At 44.0% G+C, this 27,080-nt stretch overlaps 1 pseudogene across 1 annotated transcript; it reads left to right on the top strand.

The window, feature by feature from the left end:
* The first annotated feature begins 390 nt into the window (after positions 1-390).
* LOC308511935 (nascent polypeptide-associated complex subunit alpha-like) lies at positions 391-6,470 on the top strand (annotated as a pseudogene). The gene is made up of 3 exons: positions 391-412; positions 5,330-5,479; positions 5,894-6,470. The product of its transcript is annotated as a nascent polypeptide-associated complex subunit alpha-like (transcript).
* The last annotated feature ends 20,610 nt before the right edge of the window (positions 6,471-27,080 follow it).

Below are 27,080 nucleotides of genomic sequence, written 5' to 3'. Positions count from 1 at the left end.
ATTTGCCTTGTAATTAAGCCAGTAGTGCTGAGATTTTGGGTTTGATTTTCAGTAATCTCAGCCCTTCAGCTACAGGAGATAAGGCTCTCCTTCAGGGCACACCTAGAAACTTTTGAGTCATTTATGGTGCTTGAGCTGGGGATTCCAATCCCTGAGCAGGCTCATGGCTGGCGAGTGCTGCTGCAGTGGCAGGAGCCTCTCTGGCCTCTGTGGCAGCGCTAAGGATGTCTGACTGTCATCTGACTGCCAAGAAGGTGCAGGCCAGGCTGAGGGACACCCCCACCCCCAGAGTGCACCGGGCCTCTAATATATATATATATATATATAATTTTAAATTAACCATCAACAGGCACTTAGATTTCCAAACAAGCAGAGATCAAAGTTGCCAAGATGGGGATCAAACATTCCATGAGTGAGTTATTAGGTGTACTAGTGAGAAGAGCCACTCACACTTCTACCCCTTAATTTCAGGACCCATTTATACTGACTATGGGGAAGATAGAACCATATATTGGTCTGTGATTCAAAGTGTATACTACATCCTATAAAACAAAACCCCATTCTTTCATGGTGCTGTTTCACAACTAGCATCATAACAGAGTCTGCAAAGCCATTCCACCTTTCAATTAGGCCATCTGCACCCAGATGATGTGGCCTGTGGTGAGGCCAGTTAATTCCATAGGCATGGACCCATCACTACACTTCCTTTGCTGTGAAATCTGTTTCTGGATCAGATGCAATGCTGTGTAGAAGAGTCCACAGATGGTGGTGCTGGCACAAACATTATAGGCAGGGAAGGGAAAACCATATCCAGAAAATATGTCTGTTTCTACGAAGATGAATCTCTGTTCCCCTCCATGATGAAAGAGGTCGATATAAGCAACCTGTCACAAGTGGCTGGCTGGCTGGACCCCAGAGCAAATAGTGCCATGTTGAGGACTCAATTTTGGTCTCTGCTGATGGCAGATTTGGTAGTCTGCATTAGCATGAACCATGCCATCCTCAGTAAGGGGAAGTTCAAGTTGTTGAGCCCAGGCACTATATGCCTTCCAGTGGCATTCACATGGGGCACAAATATCTTCACTGTCTGTGTCCATTCAGAGATCTATCCACTTCTCTCTTCCCCAGACTTCCTTGTCACTAATATTCCAGTCCTGTTACTCCCAAGTCCATGGATATATATATATATATATATATATATATATATATATCCATATTTCTGTCCATCTCTCAGCCTAGACACAGTGGACAATGAAATATGCTGTTCCATGTTTTGCTCACTGGGTGAGATTTTCCTTCACCATTATCACTCAGGGTCACCCCTGAGTAGAGCTGTAATGTGCATCTGTCCACTTTTGGATGGTACCAGCATATCATTCAGACCCATATATATAAGACAAGCTTAACTTTATTCCTCCTTGGTCAACTGCTTGTAAGGAACACCCCAGGACACCATAGACTTGGATTGAAGGAGAGGAGGCAATAAAATAGGAGTTGGTGTCAAAAGAGTCTGAGTCACCTGCTCATGCAACTTACTGTATATTCTGGAATTGCCTAACTTGGTCTCTTCTATACCACTTTTATTTGATAACTAGAGGCCCAGTGCATAAAAATTCATGCACTGGAAGTGGGGGTCCCTCAGCCTGACCTGCCCCCTCTCATAGTCCAGGAGCCCTCAGGGGCGGGAGGCAAGCTGGCTATCAGGGGATGGCAATGCCCTATCACACCTCTGCTGCTGCTGCTGCTGCAGCAGTGCAAACCTCGGCTGGCCCTGGTAACTCCTGAGCCTCAGGCAACCCTGGGAGGCTGGGAAGCTGCCATTTGAGGCTTGCCTGTGCCTTGGGTTGATCCTGGGGGGCTGAAGGGACTGGGAGACTCCGGAAGAAGGCACGTGGAGCGGCCGGGCCTGCATAGGGGCAGGCCCGGTCTTGCCGTGCACCTGCCACCCCGGTGGGGCTGAGGGGACAGGGCGCCACCATCTTTGAGGGTGTGGCAATCAATTAGCATATTCCCTCCTTATTGGCTGTGAGTGCCGCCATCTTTGCGATGGCATGAGGGTCAATTAGCATATTCCCTCTTTATTAGATAGGGTAGATTGCTGCTATGCATGTCTAATTTTATGGCTATGTGGGTCAGACAAGACATCCATTCATGATGGGAATTTCAGGCTGTATGGTTATTATGTATCTCATAAGAGGCCTGGTGCATGAAATTTGTGCGGGGGGGGGGGGGTCCCTCAGCCTGGCCTGCACCCTCTTGTAGTCCGGGACCCCTCGCTCCTTACCACCTGCCTGCTCACTGTTCCTTACTGTTGCCATGAGGTGGGAGAGGCTCCCACCACCACCGTTGCGCTTGCCAGCTGTGAGCCTGGCTTCTGGCTGAGCTGTGTTCCCCCTGTGGGAGTGCACTGACCACCAGGGGGCAGCTCCTGCATTGAGCATCTGCCCCATTAGTCAGTGCACATCATAGCAACCAGTCAGTCGATTTGCATGCACCTATAGCCCCATCTACACCTGCGTCTCTCATCAGAGTCCCCAGGGTCCAAGGGGGCTGGGCTGGGAGTGGCTGCTCTTCCTCAGTCACCAAGGCCCCTGGGCAGGTGGGGCTGGTCCACCTGGGCTGGAGCAGGGCCCCTGGGTAGGGTGCAGTCTGGTTGGGATGCTGGGCCGAGGAAGCTGGCCCCAGTGCCCAGGGTCTTGGCTGGGTGTACATTACCAGATCCAGTTGCCCCCAACTGCCCTCCCCTGCCAGCCATCTTGTGGTGGCCATCTTGTGACCACATGGGGGCAGCCATCTTTGACCACATGGGGGCAGCCATCTTTGACCACATGGGGGCAGCCATCTTGTGCAAGGGTGTGACAGTCAATTTGCATATTACCTCTTTATTATATAGGAGATATATATATATATATATATATATATATATATATATATATATATATATATTAGGTCTTCCTTTCCCCAGCCACCAGCACTGGCTTCCCTTTGGCACCCAGGACCCATGCTTCCCTCCAGCCACCAGCAGGCACCTGGCACTGGGCTTCCCTCACAGCCCCAGCTTCATCCAGAAGCTGTCTGGTCTAATTACCATATTATGCTTTTATTATTATAGATAATTGATTTCAGAGATGAAGAGAGAGAAAGAGAGAAACATCAATGATGAGAGAGAATCATTGATCAGCTGCCTCCTGCAAGTCCCCTACTGGGGATCGAGCCCACAACCTGGAATTGAACCGTGACCTCCTTGTTCATAGGTCAACACCCAATCACTGAGAGATGCCGGCCTGTGGTATTTTGTTATAGCAGCCCAAACAGACTAAGACACCTTGGTAGGCTTCTTTGAATTTTGGAAGTAACATCTGAGTGTGCTACTCTGAACCCATCTACAGAGTTGCCCAAAAGGTTTCCATTTAGTTGCCCACACGCTTTGCAGTTCAGACTGCAGTACAAACTGCTCTTGAATTTGGACCTTACAACCCAGCAGATCCAACGATACACCAAGTGTCTGTGACATATAAGAATGCTGTGTGAAGATTCTGGCAAGCACAAATGAGGCAATCATAGTGTCAACTTCTAGGAGTTTAGAGAAAATCTGTATGCTCTTTTGCAGATAACTACTCTCATTTTTTAAAAAATGTTTTGAGGTATAACTGACATACAATATTATATTAGTAGCAGGTTTAGTGTGCGCCCTGACAGTTGGGTTTTTTTCTCCTTTGTAATGCAAGTGCCTGACTTAAGCTTTGACTGCTGAGGCATCCATTTCAAAGATGCATTCATTTCAAAGGCAGCTGTCTCCAATAAACACAGTGCCAGCCTCAGGACTAAAGAGCCAGGTGCCTTCCCCCGCTACCCCCCCCCCCCCGGCTCCTCTGTTTTAGAGATCCTGGTTGATTTCAATAACTGAACATTTAGGCTACTTGCTTGTTTTCTCTTATTGTTTTTATGCTTTAAACTCACCAATAAAAGAGTGAGCCCATGCCCTAGCTGGTTTGACTCAGTGAATAGAGCATCGGCTCCATAAACTGAAGAGTCCCAGGTTTGATTCTTGGTCAAGGGCATGGACCTTGGGCACATGTGGGTGGGAGGCAACCAATTGATGTGTCTCTCTCACATCGTTGTTTCTCTCTAAAAATCAATGGAAAAATACCCTCTCTATATATATAGAGGAAGTAGAAAGGGGATGGGTGGATAAGACCTATTTCCTCCTTGGTTATTATGTGCATTTGCATGCTGAGCTTTGACCTCAGTTATGACTCTATCGACCATAGGGGGTGGTTGTGGTGGGTCATGAGGAGAAAGAGCATCCCCTTTCAAGGCATCTGGACCATGTAAGTTTATCACAGGGTTTTCAAGGAGCAAAAGGCTAGTCTCAGATACTAAAGGGCTAGCTACTTAGTAAGAGAGGCTCAGAGTGACTTGATAGTTCAAGATTGTCCGTTTCATCTGGGACCAAACAGTTGTCCCCATTCCAAGTGTTGGGATTTCATTCTTTATCAGTGTCAAGGCTGTGACTTCAACTGTCATTGCAATTCAACAACCTACTCAATTAAACGTTGTGTTTGATTTTCAGCAATATTAGCCCTGCAGCTACAACGAAGAACAGCCTCTCTTATGCATCACGAAAGCTCTCTGGTTCTTAGACTGTGACTGAACTGCTCAAATGCATTAAAAAATATCAATCCCACATCCCAGTCCTTATAGCCATGATGCCTGCCATAATGGTCAAGTGCAGCAGCCATTTAAGGCGTCCAAGGCATGTGCTTCAGTTAGCACTTCATCACAATCAACTGTAGGTTGATTAATTGTGATGTCACTGCTCGCCATGTATTACTAGCCATCCATTTTCCATTGGCAAGCACTGTGCTGAAGCCTGAAGGAGGTGTGAATGAACCAATCCCACAGCTGCATCTCTCTCTGCAGGTCTATTTCCTGGGATCACTCCTGGTAACAATTCTGTCTGTGTCCTGTCTGAAGAGAGGAATGACACAGTAATTTGAACAGGGAAAGTTAATACAAGGAATTACGTATAACAGGGGATTAGAATTATGAGGAATTGACTAGTGAGATGTAAAGAGACTCTAAAGATCATAGGAATAACAGAATTAAGATGTAGTCACTATCCCCAGGCTAAGATACAATGCCCCTGGAGCTGAGATCCAGATTTTGTCGGAGAGGCATGACTGTAGCTCACTAGATGACAGAGTATTGTGGTGTGGTACTGATGCAACCTGTTGGAAATCTATCTTCTGGAACTTGCCAGAAATCTGCCTGCTGGGGGGAGGGAGAAAGCTGTTCACAGAGAGCTGCTGGCTTCCGTGCTCTGCAGGAGCCAGGCCCTGGGGAAGCTGCAAGTGCTGCAGTATCCAGAGTGCTGCCAAGCTGCCTGGGGGTGAGTACTGGTGCGAGAGGAGAGCTGCTGGTCACTGGGTGCTGCTGGCTGCCATGCCCTGCAAGAAACCAGGGACGGAAGAGTCTGGTGCCAGAAAAAGTCATGCAGGAGGAGACTGCCAAGCAAACACACAGGAATCAGGAAGGAAACCTCTTTTCCGCTAGCAATATCTCTTCAGCACTCTCTCCTGAGAAAGCTTCAATGCCAGCTGGCAAAGGAAAAATACCTCAAATATGTTCCATGATCACAGAACAGGCAGAAAGGATGAACTTTAAGCTGAGAGGCAATAAATTGATAACCAGCACACCAAAGGTCAAAAGGGAAATCATAAGGAAAATTTAAAAGTATTTTGAATGGAATTAAAATGAAAACAAATGTATCAAAATGTAAGGAATGCATCAAAAGCAGTGCTTCAAAAGACATTTATAACATTAAATGCTTATATTAGGCTACCACTTACTCTCTTTCCGCTGCCATCTTGGTTCTGCATTGCCTGCACAGAATGCTGGGTGAAGTCTCTGTCCAAGAATGAGTTGCCACAGCCCCAGGCTGAGACAGGGTCTGAAACAGAACCTGACAGTGATGAATCAGTACCAGAGCTCAAAGAACAAGATTCCACCAGGCAACCATACAAGCTCAGCTAGCAGCAGCAGCTGAAATCGATGAAGAACCAGCCGGTAAACCAAAACAGAACTGAAGTGAAAAGAAGGCACAGAAGGCTATGTCCAAACTGGGTCTTTGACAGGTTATAGGGGTTACTAGGATCACTATGACATCTAAGAATGTCCTCTTTGTCATTCCAAAGCCAAATGTCTACAAGACTCCAGCTTCAGCTACCGACAGAGGTTTTGGGGAAGCCAAGATCGAGGCTTTATCTCAGCAAGCACAGCTAGCAACTTCTGGGAAATTCAAAGTTCAAGGTGAAGCTGTCTCAAACATTTAAAAAAACATAGATACTCCAACTGTACAAGAGGAGAGTGAAGAAGAAGAGGCTGATGAAACAGGCGTGGAAGTTAAGGACATAGAACTGATCATGCACAAGCAAATGTGTGGAGAGCAAAGGCAGTCCCAGCCCTAAAGAGCAACAGGAATGATATTATACATCAGTGGTTCTCAACCTTCTGGCCCTTTAAATACAGTTTCTCATGTTGTGACCCAACCATAAAATTATTATCGTTGCTACTTCATAACTGTCATGTTGCTACTGTTATAAATCGTTATGTAAATATCTGATATGCAAGATGGTCTTAGGCGACCCCTGTGAAAGGGTCGTTTGACCGCCAAAGGGGTCGCGACCCACAGGTTGAGAACCGCTGTTATACATGCTATTATGGAATTAATAATGTAACCATTCAAAAAAGAGGACTTTTTTGGTATTTCAAAAGAGTAACTGCAGCTTGGCTTGAAATTTGTACTGTTTCTAGCATTAATAAAGCTATGGCTTCTGAAAAGAAGAATTGTCTCAAATCAATGACCTCAGCTTCCACCTTAAGAAACTATGATAAAAAGTGGAAATTAGCCCTAACTGGTTTGGCTCAGTGGATAGAGCGTCGGTCTGTGAACTGAAGGGTCCCAGGTTCGATTCTGGTCAAGGGTATGTACCTTGGTTGCAGGCACATCCCTGGTGGGGGTTATGCAGGAGGCAGCTGATCGATGTTTCTAACTTTCTGTATAAGTACCACGCGCTAACCGATTGCACCACTGGAGCTCCTGTTTCTAACTTTCTATCCCTCTCCCTTCCTCTCTGTAAAAATTCAATAAAATATATTTTTTTTAAAAGTGGAAATTGGAGAGAAACCAAGATGGCGGCATAGATAAACACCGGGAAATAGTCGCCCCACACAACAATTGAAAATTATCCCAAAGGACGGAGCAAACATCGTCCAGAACAACAGGAAGGCTGGCTGAGTGTAATTTCTACAACTAGAAGGAAAGAAAAGCACGCTGAGAGCCAGAGGAGCTGCGGAGGCTGAGTGCAGAGGTACGGCGGCTCGCGCGCGGAAAGGGGGTGGCACCTGAGGACGCGGCTGTCTTTTTGAATCACAAGCTCCCGACTGCTCTGAACTCCGGTTCCGGGAAGTCTCTGGGGACCCAGGTCTCATACGGGGAGAGGCGACTCTGTCAGGCGGCAGCGGGCGAACTTGAGGGCGGATTTCCCTCAGAGGTGCTTGCAGCCGTTACCGGGACACTGAGACACGCGACTCCGGGCGCGGAGAATCAGCCATAGCTTCTTTCTCCGCCCCTTTGACTCCCTGAGACCCCGCCCCACCCAGGCTGCAGCAGAGGCTTTTGCATGTGAATGTACCTAACTACAGCCCAGCCAAGCAGACCCGGAACTTCCAAGAGAAGGCCCAAGGCCCCGCAGCGGCTTGCATTGCTTCACAGCTGAGCCTCTTCGTGGCGGCTCCGGCTGTGTGGCCTCAGGCAGGGGCTGAATTAGCACCTCCTTAGAACCAGGAGCCACGGTACCCAGTGGTCAGAGGGGGACCATTCTCCCACTTCAGACACAGCTGCTTCCCACAGCCAATTGGACTGGAGGTCAATTCCTCTCAGTGATCCTACAACAACCAAGGCACCAAGAGTGCACCAAGAGTGTCCACCCCAGGTAACTGGGGAGGCTGAGCCACTGGGCCCTACAGGACACCTGGCGCGCAGGCCACTCTATCAACATAGGGAAGCAGCCAAAATGCGGAGACAAAGAAACAGGTCACAATTGGCAGAAATGGAGGAGGCCTGACGACTGGATATAGAGTTCAAGGCCACGTTTATAAGGTTTTTCAAGAATTTTATGGAAACCGCCGATAAATTTAATGAATCCCTCAAGGAGTATAGTGAGACCACGGAGGTCATGAAAAAGGACCAACTAGAAATTAAGCATACACTGACTGAAATAAAGAATAATTTACAGAGATCCAACAGCAGACAAGAGGATCCCAAGAATCAAGTCAAAGATTTGAAATGCAAAGAAACAAAAAATACCCAACCGAAAAAGAAAAAAGAAAAGAGATTCAAAAAATACGAAGATAGTGTAAGGAACCTCTGGGACAACTTCAAGCGTACCAACATCAGAATTATAGGGGTACCAGAAGGAGAGAGAGGGCAAGATATTGAAATCCTTTTCGAAGAAATAATGACAGAAAACTTCCCCTACCTGGTGAAAGAAATGGACTTATAAGTCCAGGAAGCGCAGAGAACCCCAAACAAAAGGAATCCAAAGAGGACCACACCAAGACACATCATAATTAAAATGCCAAGAGCAAAAGATAAAGAGAGAATCTTAAAAGCAGCAAGAGAAAGACAGTCAGTTACCTACAAGGGAGTACCCATCCGACTGTCAGCTGATTTCTCAACAGAAACCATGCAGGCCAGAAGAGAGTGGCAAGAAATATTCAAAGAGATGAATAGCAAGAACCTGCAACCAAGATTACTTTATCCAGCAAAGCTATCACTCAGAATGGAAGGTCAGATAAAGAGCTTCACGGATAAGAAAAAGCTAAAGGAGTTCATCACCACCAAACCAGCATTATATGAAATGCTGAAAGGTATTCTTTAAGAAGAGGAAGAAGAAAAAGGAACTCTTACCATTTGCCACAGCATCAATGGAACTGGAGAGTGGATAAATACCACAAGATCTCACTTATTTGTGGAATATAATGAACAACATAAACTGATGAACAAGGACTGATCCAGAGACGGAGAGGCTTTGATTGGACTGTCGGGCCTTGGAGGGAAGGTAGGGGAGGGTGGGGGCAAGGGGGAAAGATCAACCAAAGGACTTATATGCAAGCATATAGGCCTAACCAATGGACACGGACAACGGGGAGGTGAGGGGATGAGCGGGGGGAGGGGGGGTAGAGGGTACACATATGTAATATCTTAATCAATAAAAAATATTTTAAAAAAAAGTGGAAATTAAGCCCAAAGTAAGCAGAAGAAAGGAAATAATAAAGATAAGAGTAGAAATCGCCAAAATACAAAGGAAAAACTATAGAGAAAAATTTAAAAACCAATAGTGGGCTCTTTGGGAAGATCAATAAAATTAATGAAACACTAGCCAAATTGATAAGGGAAAAAAGAGAGAAGACCCAAATGACTAATATCAAGAATGAGATATATGACAACACTACAGAACCTACAGAAATTAATCCTATATAGCAAAAGGCTAGAGGCAAAAACATCACGACTGGAATGACCGCTCTACTGGATGGGGAACCATGGTGAACTGAGTGGGTGGCAGCGGTGGCTGGAGTGAAGCAGCCACGGCCCCGAGAGGGTGCCTGGCAGCGACTAGAGCAAAGCAACCCGGGTCCTGGGTGCCTGGCAGCGGTGGCTGGAGAGAAGCAGCCTGGGTTCCTGGTGCCTGGCAGCAGCTGGAGCAAAGTAGCCCTGGCTCTGGGTGCCTGGCAGCACGGCCAGAGTGAAGCAGCCCAGGTCCTGGGTGCCAGAGGGAAGCTGGTGCCCGCAGCCAGGGGAAGGAAGGCCTACTCTTATATGAATCTTCGTGCATCGGGCCTCTAGTATAATAATAAGGGGATGTCATAAAGAGCTTTATGGTAATAAATTGGATAATTTAGGCAAACTAGACACATTCCTTAAAAGACACAAGCTACCAAGTCCACTCCAGAAAAAAACAAAAAACAAAAAACACATCACCGATCTGAATAGTCATATGTCTTTAAAGAAATTTATTTCATAGTTAAAAACTTTCCCACAAAGAAAACCGATGGCTTTACTGGTGAATTTGATCAAACAGTTATGGAAGAAATAATAGCAGTTGTATGCAAACTTTTCCAGGAGAAAGAAGAGGAATGTATTAAATTTGTATTGCTGCATAACAAACTACAAATTTAATACCCTAAATCAATATTCATTTATTATATCAGTTTCTATAGGTCAAAAGTTCAGCACAAAATGACTGGGCTCTCTGCTCGGGTTATAACAAGGCTAAAATCTAGGGGTTGTCTGGAGGCTCTGGGGAAAATATGCTTCTAAGTTCATTCTTGTTATTGACAAAATTCAGTTCCTTACAGTTGTAGGAGGAGTTCCCACGTACTTGCTGGCTATCAGCCGGGGCTGATCTCATCTCATCTCCACATTCTTTGTCACGTGGCCTCTCTCTGTCTACAAGCCAGCAACAGTGTGTCACACATTTCCTATCCTTCTGATTTTGGACCTTAATTATATCTGCAAAATCCCTTTACAGCAGCAAGTTGATTCATGTTTCATTAAATAACTACAGCAAGGTTTGTGAACACCAGGAGCTTTGAACCTTGGGTGCCATCTCAGAATTCTGCCTGACAAGGAGGGAACACAACCCATTATATTCCATGCATTCAGCATTAACCTGATCCTAATATCAAAACCAGACAAAGAAATCCCAAAAGGTTATTTTGTGGCTACCAACAAACTGATTCTGAAATGTATAATGGAGAAGCAGAAGATCCAGAATAGCCAACGCAATGTTGAAGGAGAACAGAGTTGGAGGACTGATGCTACCCAACTTCAAGACTTACTATAAAGGTACAGTAATTAAGACAGTATTGGCAAAAGAATAGTCAACTAGATTAATGGAACAGAAAAGAGAGAGCCCCAAAGTAGACCCATTTAAATATATTCAACTTATTTTGACAAAGGTACAAAAGTAATAAAATGGAACAAAGTCTTTTTGGCAGGTGCTGACACCTGTCAGGTGTCTATTATCAAAACAACAAAAGAAAAGTGTTGCAAGGATGTGGAGAAATTAGAACTCTTGCACACTGCTGATGGGAATGCAAACTGGTGCTACCACTATTAAAAACCATAAGAAGATTCCTAAAAGAATTTAAACTGGAGCTGTCTCTTGACCTAGCGATCCTACTCCTGGGTATATATTCTTAGAATCCCAAAACACCAATTAGAAAGGATATATGCACCCCTATGTTCATAGCAGCATTATTTACAATAGCCAAGATCTGGAAACAGCCCAAGTGCCCATAAGTAGACAAATGGATAAAAAGCTGTGGTACATCTATACCATGGAATACTATGCAGCTATAAAAAAGAAGGAGCTCTTACCCTTTGCAACAGCAAGGAGGGGCCTGGAGAGTACTATGCTAAGCGAAATAAGCCAGTCAGACAAAGACAAATATCACATGATCTCGATCAACCAAAGGACTTGTATGGATGCATATAAGCATAACCAATAGACACAGACACTAGGGGCAGGGTGAGGGTAGGAGCAGGGGGTGAGGGGGCAATGGGGAGATAAGGAGATGAATGTAATACCTTAATCAATAAAGAAAAATAAAGATTTTCACTTAGTAAAAAAATCACATGATCTCTCTTATATGTGGAATCTAATGAACAAAATAAACTGATGAACAAAATAGAACCAGAGGCATGGATACATGGAATAGACTGACAGCTGTCAGAGTGGAGAGGGTTTGGGGGGCTGAATGAAAGAAGGTAAAGAGATTAAGCAAACACACACACACACACACACACACACACACACATATATTTGTAACAGACAACAGTGTGGTGATAGCCAGAGTGGAAGGGAGGTGGGGGCTGGGTGAAGGTGGGAAAAAGGGGGAAATGGGGATTGAAATAGACTTGGCTTTGGACGATGGGCACATGATGCAGTGTGTAGATGTGTGTTTTTTTTTTAATATATATATTTTTAAAAATATATTTTATTGAATTTTTACAGAGAGGAAGGGAGAGGGATAGAGAGTTAGAAACATCGATGAGAGAGAAACATCGACCAGCTGCCTCCTGCACATCTCCTACTGGGGATGTGCCCGCAACCAAGGTACATGCCCTTGACTGGAATCGAACCTGGGAACTTTCAGTCCGCAGGCCGACGCTCTATCCACTGAGCCAAACTGGTTAGGGCTAAAAAAATATATTTTATTGATTTTTTACAGAGAGGAAGGGAGAGGGATAGAGAATTAGAAACATCAATGAGAGGAAACACCGATCAGCTTCCTCCTGCACACCCTCTACTGGGGATGTGCCCACAACCAAGGTACATGCCCTTGACCGGAATCAAACCTGGGACCCTTCAGTCTGCAGGCCGACACTCTATCCACTGAGCCTAACCAATTAGGGCTAGATGTTTTGTCTAGTTGTACACTTGAAACCTGTATGGTTGTGTGAACCAATGTTACCCCAATAAATTCAATAAAAAATTAACTCAGAATGAATTATAGTCCCAAATGTAAAATGCAAAACTATAAAACTTTTAAAAGATACCAAAGGAGAAAATCTAGGTAACCTTGTGTTTGGCAATGACTCTTTTAGTGTATATATTTAAATATGCTTTTAAAAGTTAATATTAGAGAGAGAGGAAGGGATCAATGAAAGAGAGACATCACATTGATTGGCTGGTTCCTGCACACCCCCTACTGGGGTCAAGTCCACAACCTGGGCATGTGCTCTGACCAGGAACGAAACCAGCGACCTCTTGGTGTATGGGATGACATTTAATCCACTGAGCCACACCGACTGACTGGCAATGACATTTTAGATGCAACACCAAAGGCACAATCCATGAAAGAAATAATTGATAAACTGGATTTCATTAAAATCAAAAAAGTCTGGTCTGTGAAAGACACTGTCAGGAGAATGAAAAGACCAGCCATAAACTGGGAGAAAATATTTGCAAAAGACATATCTGAAAAGGACTGATATCCAAAATATACTAAGAATACTTAAAACTTAATAGTAGAAAAAAAACCCAATTAAAAATGAGCCAAAAATCTTAGGCACCTCACCAAAGAAGATAAACAGATGGCAAATAAGCATATGAAAGGATGCTCCACATCCTGTGTCCTGGTGAAATGCAAATGAAAACAAGATACCTTACACAGCTATTAGAACAGCCACAATCTAGAACACTGACACTGCTCCCTAAGACATGTGACAGCTTCTTAGAAGATGACACATACTCAACATACCATCCAGCAATTGTGCTCCTTGGTATTTACCCAAAGAAATTTGAAAACTATGCCCACACAAAAATCTGCTCATGGATATTTGTAGCAGCTTTATTCATAATTGTGCAAACTTGGAAGCAACCAAGATGTCCTTCAGTGGTGAATGGATAAATAAACTGTAGTACATCCAATCTAATATCAATCAGTGCTAAATAGAAATGAGCCATCAAGCCATGAAAATACATGGAGGAACTTGAAATACTAGTACTACTAGTAAGTAAAAGAAGCTGACCTGGAAAGGTTATATACTGTATTGTTCCAACTCTGTGACATTCTCAAAAAGGCAAAACGATGGAGACAGTAAAAAGATCAGTGGCTTCTAGGGGCTAGGGCACAGCAAACTTAAAAGCAAACAAGTTTATAGGCAGAGCACAGGGGATTTTTAGGGCAGTGAAACTATTCTGTGTAATACTGTAGTAGATGCATGTCTTATACATTTGTCCAAATCTATAGAATTTACTACTCATAGAGTGAACTCTAATGTAAATTATGGACTTGAGGGATCATAATGTCTCAATGTAGGTTCATCAACTGTAACAAATGTACCACTCTGGTACAGGATGTTGAAGATGGAGGAGGCTATGCATGTGGAGGCAGGAGGCATAAGGGAAATCGCTGTACCTTCTGCTCAATTTTGTTATGAACCTAAAACTGCCTTAACAAAAAAGTCTATTTTAAAAACAGACAAAGAAGGATCCTGAGAAACACTACAGTACAGAAGACTGAGATCTCAAGCCAGCCAAAGGAACACTTCACTTTTTTATTTTTATTTTTTTATTACTTTGTTATCTCTTTTTTTCTTTGTTTTCCTGTTTTTATTTGTTGCTTTATTTTCTATTTCTTTTCACATTATTTTTCCATCACTCTATTTTATTTTATTTTTATTTGCTATTTTTATACCATTTTTGAAATCAAATTTTTTGTAAATTTATTATTATCTTTTTTCTCCTCTTTACTCTTATCCACCCATCCCCTTTCTACTTCCTCTATACTGAACTGAGATCCTCCCCATATTCATCCAACTTTTAACCTTATCTTCTATATATAAGCTCAGCATCTACAGATTCTGCCCCCACCCACTTTGCTGGGGGCTTGGTGTTTGTATTTATTTTATTGTTTTTTAATTATTATTGTCTGTTTATTTATTGGTTCTGTGGTGTTTCCCGTGTGTGTGTGTGTGTGTGTGTGTGTGTGTATATATATTCTCCTTTTCTTCCTTCTTCTTTTCTCTCTCCTATCTTTTTCACTCTCTTCGATATAATTTATGCTCTCTTTTCTCGCCCCTAATTTTCTTTTCTCAGGTGGTCACTTATAGTAGGGTTATTATTGTCGTAAGTACATTTGTGCTTTGGTCCCTTTGTGTTGTGTCTTGTCGAGGTGAATTTTATCCTGCCTGGCCAGGTGCTAGAGAGTGAGCCTCATAACAAGACACCTGGAGAGGAAACTCCATCCACAAACGGGTCAATAACACTCCAGACCAGGGGTGAGCAAACTTTTTGACTCGAGGGCCACAATGGGTTCTTAAACTGGACCGGAGGGCCGGAACAAAAGCATGGATGGAGTGTTTGTGTGAACTAATATAAGTTCAAAGTAAACATCATTACATAAAAGGGTACGGTCTTTTTTTTTTTTTTTAGTTTTATTCATTTCAAACAGGCCGGATCCGGCCCGCGGGCCGTAGTTTGCCCACAGCTGCTCCAGACCCAACTACAGAGGCAAGAAGAAGGCGGCAGTGAGGGAGAGAGCGTGAGTCAGTGAGGGGCCAAAAGAGGAGTGTGTCGTCATGTGGGATGTGTGTGTGTATGTGAGTGAGGCACAGATAGATCCCGCAGGTCCTTCAGGGTCAGGCTAAACGGGCTCGCCTAACTAGGAAGCCTCTGCTACCATGTAAGCAGTTCCAGGAATCTGGCTCGTCCTCAGAAGCCTAGTGTTTTTAAGGGGAGAGCTGCTGTAATTGGGAGCCAGGCCTCACCCCCACCCAGGGTGCCCTCAGATAACACCTGGGACTCTACAGACACCCCTGCCAGGGACCTGCTACCTCAGCTAAGGTCCCACAGTCAACGAGTCTCCAGCCACCCTGGGTGCAGGCTCCTGTGAGTTCTGAAGCATGCTCCCCCCTGACCAGCCCAACGCCTTAGCCCGGGGCACTGCAACCACGCAAGCAGCAGACATGTGAGCAGCCCACTCCTGTCCAAGGAGCAGCAGCCCCACGAGCAGACAGACCCTGTACGAGGTGCAGCAGCTGCACATGCAGCTCGCCCCTGTCCAAGGAGTAGCAGCCACACGAACAGACAGACCAACCACATCTGAGGAGCGGCAGCCCTGCGCAGCCCACACTGGTCCAAGGAGCAGCAGCCACATGCAGTCTGCACCTGTCTGACGAGCAGCAGCTGGGTGAGCATCCTGCCCCCATCTGAGGAGCAGCAGCCACATGTGCAGTTCACCCCCACCCGAGGAGCAGCAGCCATGCAAGCAGCCCATCCCCCATCTGAGGAGCAGCAGCTGTGCGAGCAGCCTGCACCCGTACGAGGAGCGGTAGCCCTGTAAGCAACCTGCCCCTGTCCAAAGAGCGGCAGCCACACAAGCAGCCCGCCCCATCTGAGGAACAGCAGCAGTGTGCAGCCAGCCCTGATCCAAGGAGCAGCAGCCACATGAGCAGTCCGTGCCCACCCTAGGAGCAGGAGCCACGTGAACAACCCATTCCTGTCCAAGGAGCAACAGCCACGCTCAGCCCATCCCCACCTGAAGAGCAGCAGCCTTGTGATCAGCCCACCTCTGTCCAAGGAACAGCAGCTGTGCAAGCAGCCTCACCTACCAGCCAGAGGAGATACCACTGCTGCAAACAGCACCCACCAGAGGAGCCACTGCCAACTGAGGAGCAGCCACTACTGCGACCACTTGAGCAACTGCAGCCCGAGGAACCACTGCCACCCAAGGAGTAGCCCCTGCATGACTCAACATCTAGATCAGTCAGTGAGACCAAAAATGGGTAGACAAAAAACCCCCAAAGGAAAGAAAAGGAGAAATCGCCAGAAAGCGGCTAAGTGAAACAGAGGCATGCAATATACCAGAAAAAGAATTCAGAACAAGGGTCCTAGAGTGCATAAACCGGTTGGAGGAAAAAATCAACAACTTATGTAAGAATCAAGAAGAAATGGATGAAAAAATCAATAACTTATGTAAGAATCAAGAAGAAATAATGAGTGATATAGCTGCAATAAAAAACACCATGGAAAGTTTCAACAGTAGACTAGGAAAAGTGGAGGACCGAATTAGCGAATTAGAAGACAGGGAAGCAAAACACACCCAAACAGAACTGTAATTGGAGAAAAAAATTAAAAGACAGGAGGAGAGCCTAAGGGAGCTATGGGACAACATGAAACGAAGCAACATACAAATAATAGGGGTGCCAGAACAACAGGAAGAGGAACAATGATTAGAAAACCAATTTGAAGAAGTAATGTCAGAAAACTTCCCTGTGGTGGGGAAGAAAAAAGTCACACAAGCCCAGAGAGTCCCAAACAAGGTGAACCCGAAAAGACCCACACCAAGACACATCATAATTACCATGGCAAATGTTCAGGACAAAGAGAGAATCTTAAAGTCTGCAAGAGAGAGACAGAAAGTTACATACAAGGGATCTCCCATTAGATTATCAAACGATTTCTCAACAGAAACACATCTGGCCAGAAAAGAATGGACAGAAATTTACAAAGTGGTGCAAAGCAAGGGATTGAACGCAAGAATACTCTATCCAGCAAGGCTATCATTCAAAACTGAAGGGGAAATAAGAAGCTTCACAGACAAAAAAAGGCTAAGGGAGTTTATCACCACCAAGCCAGCAATGCAAGAAATACTAAAGGGACTAGTGTAAAAAGAAGAAATAAAAAGCTAAGAAAAAAAACAGGCACAAAAATAAAAATGGCTACAAACAAGTACCTTTCAATAATAACTTTAAACGTAAACGGACTAAATGCTCCAACCAAAAGACATCAAGTGGCTGAATGGATAAAAAAACATGACCCATACATTTGCTGTCTACAAGAGACCCACCTCAGAAGAAGGGACTCACACAGAGTGAAAGTGAAGGGATGGAAAAATATCTTTCAGGCAAATGGAAATGAAAAGAAAAAAAAGCTGGGGTAGCAATACTTATATCAGACAAAATAGACCTCAAAGTGAAGGCCATAACAAGAGGTATAGAAGGCCACTTCATAATACTAAAGGGATCGATACAACACGAGGATATAACCCTGATAAATATATATGCACCCAATGTAGGAGCACCAAAATACATAAAAAATCTCCTGGAATATATCAAGGGAGAGATAGACAACAATACAATCATAGTAGGGGACTTTAATAAACCACTGACATCACTGGATAAATCCTCTAGACAAAAAATCAGCAAAGAATCAGCAATCCTAAATGACTCACTAGATCAGATGGACTTACTTGACATCTTCAGAACATTTCACCCCAAAGCCGCAGAATATACGTTCTTCTCAAGTGCACATGGAACATTTTCAAGAATAGACAATAGACCACATATTGGGTCACAAGCAAAGTCTCCCCAAATTCAAGAAGATTGAAATCATACCAAGCATCTTCTCAGACCACAATGGCATAATATTAGAAATAAACTACAATAAAAACAATCCAAAACACTCAAACACTTGGAAGCTGAATAGCAAGTTATTAAATATTGATTGGGTTACTAATGAGATCAAAGAAGAAATTAAAAACATCCTGGAAACTAATGACAATGAAAACACAACAATCCAAAACCTATGGGACACAATGAAAGCAGTCCTGAGGGGGAAGTTTATAGCGCTACAGGGGGCCTACCTCAAAAAAGAAGAAAAAATGGTAGTAAATCATCTAACTCTACATCTCAAAGAATTAGAAAGAGAGCAACAAGAAAAGCCCAGAGTGAACAGAAGGAAGGAGATAATAAAGATCAGAGCAGAAATAAATGACATAAAGACCAAAAAAACACAACAATACATAAGATCAATGAAACCAAGAGCTGGTTCTTTGAAAGGATAAACAAGGTTGATGAACCTCTAGCCAGGCTCACCAAGAAGCAAAGAAAGAGGACCCAAATAAACAAAATCAGAAATGATAGAGGCGAAATTACAACAGGCTCCACAGAAATACAAATGATTGTTAAAAAATACTATGAACAACTCTACTCCAACACACTAGACAACCTGGAGGAAATGGACATATTCCTAGAAAAATACAACCTTCCAAAACTCAATCAGGAAGAATCTAAAAATCTCAATAGGCCAATAACTATGCAATTGAAGCAGTCATCAAAAAGCTTCCAGCAAACAAAAGCCCAGGGCCAGATGGCTTCAGAGGGGAGTTTTACCAAACATTCAAGGAAGAACTAAAACCTATCCTCCTCAGACTATTCCAAAAAATTCAAGAGGAAGGAACACTTCCAAGCTCATTCTATGAAGCCAGGATCACCCTCATACCAAAACCAGATAAAGACAACACAATGAAAGAGAATTACAGGCCAATATCCCTCATGAACATAGATGCCAAAATCCTCAACAAAATCCTAGCAAATCGGATCCAGCAGTACATCAGAAAGATCATACACCATGACCAAGTAGGATTTATCCCAGGGATACAAGTATGGCACAATATCCGCAAATCAATAAATGTGATACATCACATAAACAAATTGAGAGAAAAAAACCACATGGCCATATCAATTGATGCAGAAAAGGCATATGATAAAATCCAACACCCATTTCTGATAAAAACTCTCAGCAAGGTGGGAATAGAAGGATCATACCTCAACATAATAAAAGCCATATATGACAAACCCACAGCCAACATCATACTCAATGGGCAAAAACTAACACCATTTCCCCTAAGAACAGGAACAAGACAGGGATGCCCACTCTCACCACTCCTGTTCGACATAGTACTGGAAGTACTAGCCATTGCAATTAGACAAGAAGAAGAAATAAAAGGCATCCAAATTGGAAAAGAAGAAGTAAAACTGTCCTTATTTGCAGATGACATGATATTGTACATAAAAAACCCTAAAGACTCCATCAAAAAACTATTAGACTTGATAAATGAATTTGGCAATGTAGCAGGATACAAAATTAACGCCAAGAAATCTATGGCATTTCTATACCCCAATAGTGAACTTACAGAAAGAGAGACTAAAAAAGCAATCCCATTTACCATCGCACCAAAAAAATTAAGATACCTAGGAATAAACTTAGCTAAAGAGGTAAAAGACCTCTACTCAGAAAACTACAGGACGTTGAAAAATGAGATAGAGGAAGTCATATACAGATGGAAGAACATACCATGTTCATGGATTGGTAGAATCAACATCATTTAAAATGTCCATACTACCCAAAGCAATCTATAAATTCAACCCACTTCCCATTAAAATACCAACGGCATATTTCACAGATCTAGAACGAACTCTCCAAAAATTCATCTGGAATAAAAAAAAGACCCCGAATAGCTGCAGCGATCCTAAGAAAGAAGAACAAAGCAGGTGGGATCTCAATACCTGATATCAAGCTGTATTACAAAGCCACTGTTCTCAAAACTTCCTGGTACTGGCACAAGAACAGACATATAGATCAATGGAATAGAATAGAGAACCCAGAAATCGACCCGAACCAATATGCTCAATTAATATTTGACAAAGGAGGCAAGAACATACAATGGAGTCAAGACAGTCTCTTCAATAAATGGTGTTGGGAAAATTGGACAGATACATGCAAAAAACTGAAACTAGACCACCAACTTATACCATACACAAAAATAAACTCAAAATGGATAAAGGACTTAAATGTAAGACGGGAAACCATAAAAATACTAGAGGAATCCAAAGGCAACAAAATCTCAGACATATGCCGAAGCAATTTCTTCACTGATACAGCTCCTAGGACATTGGAAACTAAAGAGAAAATAAACAAATGGGACTACATCAAAATAAAAAGCTTCTGCACAGCAAAAGAAACCATCAACAAAACAACAAGAAAGCCCACTGCATGGGAGAACATATTCACCAATGCTATCACTGATAAGGGTTTAATCTCCAACATTTACAGGGAACTCATACAACTTAACAAAAGGAAGATAAACAATCCAATCAAAAAATGGGCAAAGGACCTAAATAGACACTTTTCAAAGAGGACATTCAGAAAGCCAAGAGACATATGAAAACATGCTCAAAGTCACTAATCATCCGAGAAATGCAAATCAAAACAACAATGAGGTACCATCTCACACCTGTCAGACTGGCTATCATCAACAAATCAACAAATGACAAGTGCTGGCGAGGATGAGGAGAAAAGGGAACACTTGTGCACTGCTGGTGGGAATGCAGACTGGTGCAGCCACTATGGAAGACAGTATGGAGTTTCCTCAAAAAGTTAGAAATGGAACTCCCATTTGACCCAGTGATCCCACTTCTAGGAATATATCCCAAGAAACCAGAAACACCAATCAGAAAGGACATATGTACCCCTATGTTCATAGCAGCACAATTCACCATAGCGAAGATCTGGAAACAGCCTAAGTACCCATCAGCAGATGAATGGATTAGAAAACTGTGGTACATCTACACAATGGAATACTATGCTGCTGTAAAAAAGAAGGAATTCTTACCATTTGCAACAGCATGGGTGGAACTGGAGAGCATTATGCTAAGTGAAATAAGCCAGTCAATGATAGAAAAATACCACATGATCTCACTCATTCATGGATAATAAAGAACATTATAAACGGACGAACAAAAATAGATACAGAGGCACAGCAGCATTGAACAGACTGTCAAACTACAGTGGGAAGTCCGGGGAGGGTTGGGGGGCAGGAGAGAGGGGGTAAGAGATCAACCGAAGGACTTGTATCCATGCATATAAGCATAACCAATGGACACAAGACACTGGGGGGTAGGGGAGGCCAGGGGAATGTCAAGGGGGCAGGGCAAGGAAACATATGTAATACTCTTTGTAATACTTTAAGCAATAAAAAAGAGTCAATTGTATATTTAAAAAAATAAATAAAAACAGACAAAGATATTACAAGAAAACTACAGATCAACTATCCCTCATAAACATAGATATACTAGTGACCTGGTGCACGGATTCATGCACATTGAAAGGAAATTAATTAAAAGGTGGCTGGCAGGGCGGGACTGGGTGAGATGGGCCTGACACGCCCTGGAGCCAACCTCCCATGGTCCCTCCCTGGTGTCTGTAGAGTGAGGGGGTGGGTGTCCCTCCAGCAGGTGGGGTCACTTGGCCTGGCCTGCGGGGATGGGGCTGAAACCAGCTCTCTGACATCCCCTGAGGAGTCCCGGAGTGCAAGAGGGCACTCTGAAAAGTTGCTGTCGTACAGGGTGTGGAATGCAAGGCAAGTGTGCAGTAAACCAAATTCGGGGCTGACTGTGCCCCAACAGCAACATAACCCATGGCTGAAGGTGGAATCACACGGCCCCACGAGGGCCCTCCTCTCTGGTTTCAGGGTGCATCACCAGAGAACCAGAGAACCACTGCTGCCAAATCACAGCAACTAGGCAGCTCCTGCGTTGTTTGCCCCCTGGTGGTCAGTGTGTGTCATAGTGATCAGTCAGGCAGTGGGACACTTAGCATATTAGCCTTTTACATATATAGATGAGTTTTAAACAAAATTTTTGCAAATCAAGTCCAATACAATATATAAAAATGATAATACATTATGACCAAATGGGGTTTAATCCCAGGAATATGTTGTTGGTTTAACATTTGAAAACCAATCATTGTAATTCACCATCTTATCAAACTAAGAAAGAAAAACCATATGATCATCTAAACTGATGCCAGTAAAGCATTTGAAAAAATCCAACATCCATTTCTGATTAAAGAAAAGGAAACAAAATATAATCTCTTAGAAAATTAAAAAATTGGGGGCTTCCTCAACCTGATAAAGGGAACCTACATAAAACTATAGTTTATTTCATTCTTAAAGGTAAAATCGTGTTTTCACCCTAAGATCAGGAAAAAGTCAAGGATATTTACTCCCACCATTTCTGTTTAACATTTTACTGGAGGTTCAGCCAGGGCAATAGAGCAAGAAAAAGAAATAAAAGGCAGACCAACTGGAAAGGAAGAAGTAAAACTGTCTTTACTTGCACAAAATATGCTTGACTATGTAGAAAATCTTATGGAATCTATAAAAGTCTAAAATATCCTGAGGTTAGCTAGGTTGCAGGATTTATGTTTAATAAAAAAATCAATTGTATTTCTTTAAAAAAATTTGTTTTCAATTGCAGTTTACATTCAATATTATTCTGTATTAGTTTCAGATGCAAAGTGGTTAGACAATCATGTACTTTACAGAGTGGCGTCCCTGATATTTCAATTACCCACCTAGCATCATACATAGTTATTACAATATTATTGACTATATACTAGGGGCCCAATGCATGAATTCGTGCACCTTGAAAGGAACTGTGGGCTGCAAGGCTGCGGTAGGCACAGGGGCAGGTCTCGGCTGATCCTCCGCGCCCCTGCCTGGCCCCTCCCACCATGGCCCCTGGTCCTCTGTCTGCTGGCAGCCCTGCTCCTGCTGCCACTGCTCCCACACACTGCCAGTGCCGGCCCCACTAACACCTGCTGACAGTGCGGAGCGACTGGGGCCAGTGCCAGCAGTGGGTGTGAGTGGTGACTGCTGCCCCAATCACCCCTCAGAAGCAAGGGGAGGTGGAGAAGCCCTCAGGGGCGATCAGGGCTGGCAGCCACCGCTCGTACCCACTGATGGCACTGGGCACTGGCAGTGGGTGTGAGCAGCCGCTCTGGCGCCGGCCGTGGGTGCGAGTGAGGCCAGCCCTGGCAGTGGGTGCAAGTGGCAGCTTCAACACCAGCAGCAGGTGAGAGTGCAGGGCAGGACCGTGGCACGTAGGAGCAAAGAATTTTCAGTAACCACCAGAGGATTGCCCTGATGACAGTGACCAGCACCTGCCTTGGTCTGGTGCCCCCACTCACCTGCTCCACCATCCAGATGTGGCAGATGCTCACCATGTTCTGCGCACGTCTTCTGGTGGCCAGCACATGTTATAGCGACTGGTTCTTTGGTTGTTCTGCCGTTTGGTCTATTTGCATATTAGCCTTTTATTATATAGGATTAGTGAGTATATTCCCTATGCTGTAATTTACATCTCTGTGACTATTCTGTAACTATCAATTTGTACTTCTTTTTTTTATTTTAGTAAATCTTTATTGTTCAGATTATTACATTTGTTCCTCTTTTTTCCCCCCATAGCTCCCCTCCACCCAGTTCCCACCCCACCCTCTGCCCTTACCCCCCACTGTCCTCATCCCTAGGTGCACAATTTTTGTCCAGTCTCTTCCCGCATCTCCCACACCCCTTTCCCCACCAAGAATAGTGAGTCCATTCCCTTTCTATGTCCCTGATTCTATTATAATCACCAGTTCATTCTGTTCATCAGATTATTTATTCACTTGATTCTTAGATTCCCTTGTTGACAGATGCATATTTGTTGTTCATAATTAGCATCTTTACCTTTTTCTTCTTCTTCCTCTTCTTAAAGGATACCTTTCAGCATTTCATATAATACTGGTTTGGTGGTGATGAACTCCTTTAGCCTTTCCTTATCTGTGAAGCTCTTTATCTGACCTTCAATTCTGAATGATAGCTTTGCTGGATAAAGTAATCTTTGTTGTAGGTTCTTGACATTCATCACTTTGAATATTTCTTGCCACTCCCTTCTGGCCTGCAAAGTTTCTGTTGAGATATCAGCTGACAGTCGTATGGGTATTCCCTTGTAGGTAACTGAGTTTCTTTCTCTTGCTGCTCTTAAGATTCTCTCTTTGTCTTTTGCTCTTGGCATTTTAATTATGATGTGTCTTGGTGTGTTCCTCTTTGGATTCCTTTTGTTTGGGGTTCTCTGCACTTCCTGGACTTGTAAGTCTATCTCTTTCACCAGGGAATCTTTTTAAAATCCTGATTTCTGGGCTTCATCCTCTGGAAATTCTGTTTCTTTGTGACTCATGTGGCCCCACCCCATAACAAAGAAACAGAATTTCCAGAGGATGAAGCCCAGAAATCAGGATTTTAAAAAGATTCCCAGGTGATTCTAATGTGCAGCCAAGGTTGAGAACCACTGACCTAGGGAAAATATTTAGCAAAAGACTTTGCTGTGTATACCCTGACAGTTTCTTTTTTTGTATTGCAAGCACCTGACTTAAGCTTTGATTGCTGAGGCATCCATTTCAAAGATGCATCCATTTGAAGGCAGCTGTCTCCAATAAACACAGACTAAAGAGCCAGGTGCCTCATCATTTTAAGTTCCCACTCTTATGTTTTAAATTCACCAAATAGTGAGCCTGCAAAACCCTAGACCTCCACCTTCAACCCCATAAAAGTAAAACCCCAGAACTGTGCTCTCGCTCTTGCTTTCTCATCTCTGTGTGGCCCCAGATGTGCTGTCATTTCCAGTTCTTATAAGTAATAAACTTGTATCTTTTTAAAGTTTTCTCATGGTTATTGCTGAAGGGCATCTTGTAATCATAGGGACCATAAGGGCTGGTCCAGCCACATTGGTTATTGATAGGCTGAGACCAGAACACGAGAGACCTTTTTTATTGATTTTTTTAGGGAGAGGAAGGGTGGCTCGACAGACCTGGCCTGGGCATCAGGTCGTGACCTGCCATTGGCTGGAGGCTGGGGAAACCCCGCCCTCTACTCTCCCAGCCCAAGGAGCAATTTGGCTCACAGAGGGGGATGGATCTCCTGGGACATGTGCCTTTCAGTACTAAAACTGAGGAGGTCCCGGGCAAACCAGAACAAGTTGGGTGTCATGGAGGACTGGATGGGATGCCTCTAGTTCCTACAGATTGTGTCTAGGAGGGGAAAGGGACAAAGCGTGCCCGCTAAAACTAGGCTATTTATTTTTAATTGCAGAAATACATGCTTACGGTGAAAAACAGACAACAAAACCCTAATCACCACCACCATCACCATTAGCCTCATCGAAACAAAAACCTTAAGCTTCAAGGGTTCGACTCTGGCTCACCTCAGGCCTCCAGGTCCCTATCCCTTTAACAGTGACTTGTATGGCCCGCACATATATAAGCCTATTAGGCACTATTTTTGAAGTCCTGGCAGGTAAACGTGTCCTACCTGGAAGACAGCAGCAGCCACCTCCTCGGGCTCTCTCGGGCCTCCACGCTGGCCCCTCCCACCTACTCTCTATGAGCAGCTGTAGATGTTTCAGATCACGGCTCTGCACGATAAGCTTTGGTGGTTTCCCACCTTAGAGTAAAAGTCCTGGGATCTGGCCCCTGTTCCTCTGACCTCAATTTCTATGGTACTTCTCCCTGGAGCTCCACTGCTCTTCCTTCTAGGTGTCATGTGTTTGGGACCCTTTACACTGGCTGTTCCCTCTGCCTGGAACTCTCTTCCTTGAGATCCCCCAGTGGCATGTACCCTCACTTCTTCCAAGCATGTCTTTTTTTTAAAAAATATATTTTATTGATTTTTCACAGAGAAGAAGGAAGAGAGATAGTTAGAAACATCGATGAGAGAGAAACATCGATCAGCCGCCTCCTGCACATCTCCCACTGGGGATATGCCCGCAACCCAGGTACATGCCCTTGACCGGAATCGAACCTGGGACCTTTCAGTCCGCAGGCCGACGCTCTATCCACTGAGCCAAACCGGTTTTGGCCCAAGCATGTCTTCAACGTCAACTGTCACCTCCTCAGAGAGGCCTTCCTAGACCACCCCAGCTAAAATAGGCTCCCTGCTCAACTCTCTATCCCTTTTCTTCCCTTTATTTTTCTTCAGAGAAGAAAATATGTCATTTACTCTCTGGTGTATTTATTCTCTGCTTTCCCCATTAGACTGTCAGCTTCATGATGGGGATGAGCTCGCAACCTGGCATGTGCCCTGACTGGAATTGAACTGTGACCTTTTGGTTCCTAGGTCAATGCTCAAACACTGAGCAACACCAGCTGGGTTGTCATCGATTTTTTAAAAAAAAAATGTTTTATTGATTTTTCACAGAGAGGAAGGGAGAGGGATAGAGAGTCAGAAACATCGATGAGAGAGAAACATCGACCAGCTGCCTCCTGCACATCTCCCCCTGGGGATGTGCCCGCAACCCATGTACATGCCCTTGACCGGAATCGAACCTGGGACCTTTCAGTCCGCAGGCCGACGCTGTATCCACTGAGCCAAACCGGTTTCGGCTGTCATCGATTTTTAAATTCTGTTCATGGTGTTGCCAACATTTTAGTAGTCAAATATATCAGTCTTTTCCATTATGCTATCTTTTGTAGTTTAAAAATACAGTGGGGCCTTGCCTTACGAGTTTAATTCGTTCTGAGACCGAGCTCGTTAAGGAGCTCGTTAACTCAAATTACTCTGTCAACTCAATGCAAAAAATCGGCCGAGAGACAGCTGGTATCTCAAAAAATTCGTTAGTCGGGACACTCGTAAGTCAAGGCCCCACTGTATCTTTATTGACTTCAGAGAGGTTGGGAGAGGGGGAGAGAAACATCGATGAGATAGAAGCATCAATCAACTGCCTCCTGCAGGCCCCACACTGGGAATGAGCCCACAACCCGGCATGTGCCCTGACCAGGAATTAAACTGTGACCTTCTGGTTCATGGGTCAACCACTGAGCCACGCCATTGTGTCTTTGTGTACCCAT

This window comes from Myotis nattereri (genome assembly GCF_964212035.1).
Source record: "Myotis nattereri genome assembly, chromosome: X".
In the NCBI taxonomy this organism is placed as follows: Eukaryota; Metazoa; Chordata; class Mammalia; order Chiroptera; family Vespertilionidae; genus Myotis; species Myotis nattereri.
This window is presented reverse-complemented; position numbering and strand designations above follow the sequence as displayed.